This window comes from Octodon degus, unplaced genomic scaffold (genome assembly GCF_000260255.1).
Source record: "Octodon degus isolate 3935 unplaced genomic scaffold, OctDeg1.0 scaffold00076, whole genome shotgun sequence".
NCBI lineage: Eukaryota > Metazoa > Chordata > Mammalia > Rodentia > Octodontidae > Octodon > Octodon degus.
In genome coordinates, this window is record NW_004524652.1 from 8471626 (window position 1) to 8476927 (window position 5302).

Here is a 5302-nt window from a genome sequence, read left to right on the forward strand (position 1 = left end):
ATATTTCTTCGGTGAAAAGCATAAATATTCTCACAAAGTGAGATGAATAAGAAATAGAAAGAACCTCAGAGTTGTCCAAATTAGGTTTTACCACCAAATGTGTTACTCTATAATAATACAATTCTCCAAGCTTTTTGGTTTGTAGAACTTGAAACGATTCAATGGGATTGAACCTGGGGCCTTGAAATGTTTTCTATTTATTATTTTGAGACAGGATCTCATTAAGTTGCCTACCTTGGACTTGAAATTAAAGTTCTCCTGCCTCAGCCTCCCATATAGCTGGGATCTGCCCCTACAGTAGAACTTGAACTAATGGATTTTGGACTCGCCATTGCTTTTGTTTGCAGAGGGAAAAACCTAACATAGATAATTTTAGAAAACTAAGGCCTGCACTGTAAAAATAGCAGGTGACAAGATGAGCTCCACCCTGCATGTGCAGACCCAGGGCACACAGACAGCAGGGTAGTGCAGTGCTTAGGAGGAGCCTGGGCTCATGGGGACGGGCACACATGCTCCACCGAGGTCACTTAACTCCCTGGCTCCAGCGCCCCCATAACACACAGCTTCTGTTTCCAGCTCAGCGGCTTTGAACCCATTGCCCATCCTCACCCCCAGTGCCTGTCCCCCGCACAGAGGGACCAGCGAGGGCCACCTTCCATCTGTCCCTTCCCTCTTGACCACTGCATACAGCTTCCTTCTCTCTGCATCTGAACACAGATGAAACCAATCTCCTCTGTGGAAGATTCCAGCACAAAGGCCCTCACCCCCTCCCCGGGCATAGGTCCGTGATTCCCAAGAGGAGGCCTGATGCTAATTCTTTCCCCAATACATAAAAACCAGGTACTTCCAGGAACTGTAAATATGAATCTACTTTAGGCTTTTAGAGCTACCGTGCAATTGAATAATCATAAAAGATACTTCTTCCATGGAGATTTATACCTTCCATGCACCCCCAGCCCCAGTTCCCTACTGATAAAAACCCCATATTTTACCAAAATATATCTCCCATCAGCGGTCCTGGAACACCTCACTAACTGGCTATATTTATTGGGAAATGATTCCCATTAATTTCAGGCATCATCCTAATATTATATTTATGACCGACCGTGTGAGCCCCGGCAAGGGCCCGCCTCGTTCCAGGCTGACATTCTCTGCTTCTGCAAATACATTTTGTAAACACTGCCTGGAGGGATAGAATCATAAAATCAAAATAGGTTATCTTCGGAAAATCGGTTAATCCTAATCAAATAAGACAACTGCTTGCCTGTTTTGAGAAGCTAAGAGGCTTCACCTGAAGCCTGAGCTTTTCTCTTGGAACTTTCTAACTCTGCCACCACCCCCTCCATTCCTGATCTAAGATGGAGACGACTTTTTCACAATGGGGGGAGCCGCATCATGCACAAGCTTGACTGGCAAATCCTCCCGAGTAAGTAGCTGCTTACTGTGAACAAGAAGTTAGGGGGAGAGAGGATGGCGGGTTTGTTTGTTCAAAGAATCCATTTTGTATGGCCCACGAAGTGAGACTCTGGCAGAGAGCAGAGAGACAACAGAAAACACCTGGCCCTGGGATGGGGGTTACTTTGGACACAGGCTTTTCAGGGAGGAGTCCCTGGTGCTGTGAGGCAAAGGCCCAAGAGTTTTAAGAATGCAGGGATCAAAAAAAAAAAAAAAAAGGAATGCAGAGATCTTAAGTTGGTTGAGTGTTATGTGTTGTGACAGTGACACACACTATGAAAGGTGTTGTGGTGTCCAGTAAAGCCACCATCCAGAACAACCTTGTGGGGGGGTCCTTTGGAGCAAAAGAACCAAGGACTTTACTCCACTTTGGGGTTAATGTCCCAGACAGGTATTCCCACCTGCTCTTCCTTCATCCCTCCATCTGGAATCAGCACCCTTATCCTTCCCTTTCCATAGCCCAGAGACTTGGGTGAAGTTCATCTCATAACTTGGCTCTAATGATAGGCCTTACCCAGAGCATCTCATCCCCCCCTCCACATACAGTGATTGGCTCACAGTGCCCATGTGACCAAACCTGGCCAATAAGAGCATGTTCTGTCCCTGCACTCAGTAAGTTCTTGGTGCCCACATGATTCACATTGGCCAGTCAGAGCATCTTATCTCTGTCCACACAATGACTAGTTCTTGGTATTCATGTGACTTGACTCATCCTGACCAATCAATCAGTCTTTTCTCTCTGTAGACACAATCATGATGTCAGACCTTGCCAATTAAAGCTTCTGGTTACAGGGATTGGTTCTTGGACTGTGACCTAAAATTGGCTAATAAAACAGCCCTATCTCCCTGTTCCTAAGATCTGTACAAGAAAGATCAGAGCTCAGAGCCAGGGCAAAGAAAGCCACTGCCAGCATTTCTGCTGGAATCTGAGGGAAGAAAAGGACAACTTTCTCTAGATTAGGGTTCTTGAGAGAGGAAATGTAATCTTGAATACCTGGTAATCATTTTTCCCTTAAGGGGAGGACATACCTGAGAATAAAGACCACAAATGAAAACAAAGCAGACAGGAAAGCTAGGTTCCTATTGATGAAGAAAATGACAATAATGCTAATGATGGCTGATTTGGATATTGTCCTGACCATAGTCCAATCCACTCAAGAAGCTATCCCCTTAGTGACTCATATTATCTTTCCAGCAAACTGAGGAAATGAGCACATGCGTTACCTCACAAGTGACGAAGTGGAGACACCGAGATGTCACTGTGTTAGTGGTAGCCAGAATCAGCACCCAAGCACGTGGCTGTAGGATTCTTAACCATATAACTACTAAGCATCACTCAGCAGACATTTATTGGGCACCTCCTGTGTGCCAGTGCCAGGCTGTGTGAGAACATGGAGATGAGCCAGGTCTTCGGGGTATCAGTTTGCTTGGGGTTGCTGTACCAATGCGCCCCAAACTGGTAGCCTATAGCACAGAAATGTATTTTCTTGCACTTCTGCAGATCAGAGCCCAAGCTCAAGGCATCATCAGGATCGATGCCTCCCGAGGCCCCTCCTCCTGCATGGTGGAGGCCCCCTTCCTGATGTGTCCTCAGGTTGCCTCTTTATGGGTGTGCACAGGAAGAAGAGGTGATCAGGTGTCTCTCCCTCATTTCCTATGGACACCAGCCCTGGTGCATGCGGCCTTGGCCTTATGGCCTTGCTGAGCCTTAATGGAGTTCCCATGGCCCTGTGTGCAGAGTAGTCCCCTGGGCTTCTGCGTGTGAATTTGGGGGAGGCACAAGGAGCTGCTCTCCAGGAGTGCAGGGGGAGGAAGCCAGGCCTGTGCGTGGGGCCCTGCTGTGTTTAGGCCAGTGCCCTTTACCTGCGACTGTTACCACTGACTTCAATTTGCAGAGAAATTCATTCTATCCAGAGACTGGCTCTGGCCTTCACAGGCCTTCAGAAATGTCAGCAGTATTTTTAGCCTGCAGAGCTGATGAGTCCAGTGGTAGATCAGAGAAGTGAGGCTGCTTGGGGGGAAACACAATGCAAAGCACCAAGAAACACTACTTCAGGAACACCCAACAAAAAGGCATGATCAAAAGATACATAAAAACAATAGTACTAAAAGCTAGATCTAAAAAGGGGCTCCAATCATTGAACCCTTCTGGATTCCAGCTATATGGGTAACTGACCACTGTTAGGGTTTTGTGGTAACTGACCACTGTTAGGGTTTGGTGAAAAAAACTACCAAAGAAACTACAAAAGCTCAACAAGAGCCTTCAATTTCTTTAGCTATAATTGTATTCAAAACCACCAAGCTCTTCATCTTCCTACAGCTAAAACCAGAGGGACTTACAACAAGAAATCTCAGACTTACAAATGACCTCTATCAATAGAGGGATCTAAGAACCAGTGGGGTTACAACGCCAGTCCCTTAAGAACAGTTTCCAGCCGTGGCTCGTTCCCCAGTCTGCCTTCTCCTCGTAGTGTTCTTGCTTTGATTATACATGCTCTAAGTTTTTGGAAAATTTGTTCATTTTGCCTAGAGGGTGCTGAGCCCCAGGCGACCATACAAATGGAATCAACGACAAAGTGCCAGGCTCCTTTTACTGGGCTCCTTGTGAAGAGAGTTTATAGCCACTAAGCAGCAATAGGATGTCCATCCGAAGCCCCTTAGATTAGGGCTCTGGTGGCCCCTGATGGTGGGGTCCCCTACACTGCATCTTCTTAGCTGATGGAAATGACATCCATTCTTCCCCTAACTGCAGTTAGAGACCCCTCTTCAGAGCGGGGGAATATTATAGATGCCAAGTTATTTGGAAATTCTGTAGGCAGTCAGACAGGGCTAGCCCCAAGAGATCAGAGCAGAGGATAACTGTGGCTGGAGGTGCATTTGGGGAAGGTCAGGCCTGGGGATAGAGAAATGGCTACACCCACGTGCTTCCCCTAGGGACGGACAGCAATGATTCTTTTTTTTTTTTTTTAAGGTGACAATCATACAGGGCCACTTTTATTCAAGGCATATACAATGTAACAAGTATCAGCATTTCAAGTACACAGTCTACACAGTGAACACTCAATGGTGTGGGGGGGAAACTTCAGTCTTGAACACTTTTCCACCCAAAGGTTAGTATGACTCAATAATGGCATGCAGCCACTTATATGAAGTGAGTTTACTGGTAATAACTTTATGAAATTTACTCCTGCTATTTGATGTTGCAAACTTTAGGGTCTCTGAGATACGCAGAATCCTTGCATATAACTGGCATAGACCCCATTACTTGAGCTCTCTTGGTAGCTTTTGAAATTTCTTTCTGTTTCTTCCCACAAAGACCTGTTCTAGGCCTCCCACAAATGCAGCCAGTATATAGAGAAATAAACTGGGACAAAAGCTGTACATTCTTATAATCCACATGTTTCCCACACAAGACACACTTCTTAGGAGGTTCCTTAGAAGGGTTTTCCATTGCAACAGGCAGGTTTTCATTGCTGGCTACCTGTTTATACTGTGAACAACTTCTTCTCCATAGCACCGTGTGAATTCAGGATCTCAGAGACAGACAGCAGCCCTTATCCCGTGAGTCATCTTCTTCCTTCCTAGACCGGCAAGCAGCAACCAGTGCAGCCATGGTTTTGTTCCTCTTCCGTGATTGATCTTCTGAATAGGCATCCATCACCTTGGGTGGGGACCAAAATCTCCTTGACCCAACCCTTTCAGGAAAGTCCTCACCCCTCCCCTGTGCACTTGCTCCATTTGATCCCCATTTAATCAATATTCCCTGCACAATCGTACTTGTACTCTTTATCAACTATACTTGTACTTTTACTTGTTGACTGTAGTTTGTCCCACCTCATATCTACCT

At 46.0% G+C, this 5302-nt stretch overlaps 1 pseudogene; it reads right to left on the reverse strand.

Annotated features, from left to right (window-relative positions):
- Positions 1-4716: 4716 nt before the first annotated feature.
- On the reverse strand, positions 4717-5068 carry LOC101578801 (annotated as a pseudogene).
- Between the last annotated feature and the right edge of the window lie 234 nt (positions 5069-5302).